The sequence below is a fragment of the Malurus melanocephalus genome, unplaced genomic scaffold (genome assembly GCF_030028575.1).
Source record: "Malurus melanocephalus ecotype Western Australia unplaced genomic scaffold, MMel_1.1 scaffold_1917, whole genome shotgun sequence".
In the NCBI taxonomy this organism is placed as follows: domain Eukaryota; kingdom Metazoa; phylum Chordata; class Aves; order Passeriformes; family Maluridae; genus Malurus; species Malurus melanocephalus.
In genome coordinates, this window is record NW_026625149.1 from 5,293 (window position 1) to 5,553 (window position 261).

Genomic DNA, 261 nt, shown 5'->3' on the forward strand with positions numbered 1-261 from the left:
CACCCCACTCATGCAGTTCCCCCCAGGACGCCAAAACAGCTTCCCCCCTCAAAGCTGCACTCTTTACCTGAGCACAGCCAGGGTGAGACAGTAAAGGTTTCACAGTTCATCAGTAAAAATACATTTTTTTGGGGGGGGAGGGAGCAGTGACACCCCCCAGCAGGGAGAGGAACCCTGACCACACAGTGGCCACCACCCCCCAGGCACGACCCCCCACCCATCCTCCGCCAAAATTATCAAATATTTACAAACACCACCAAA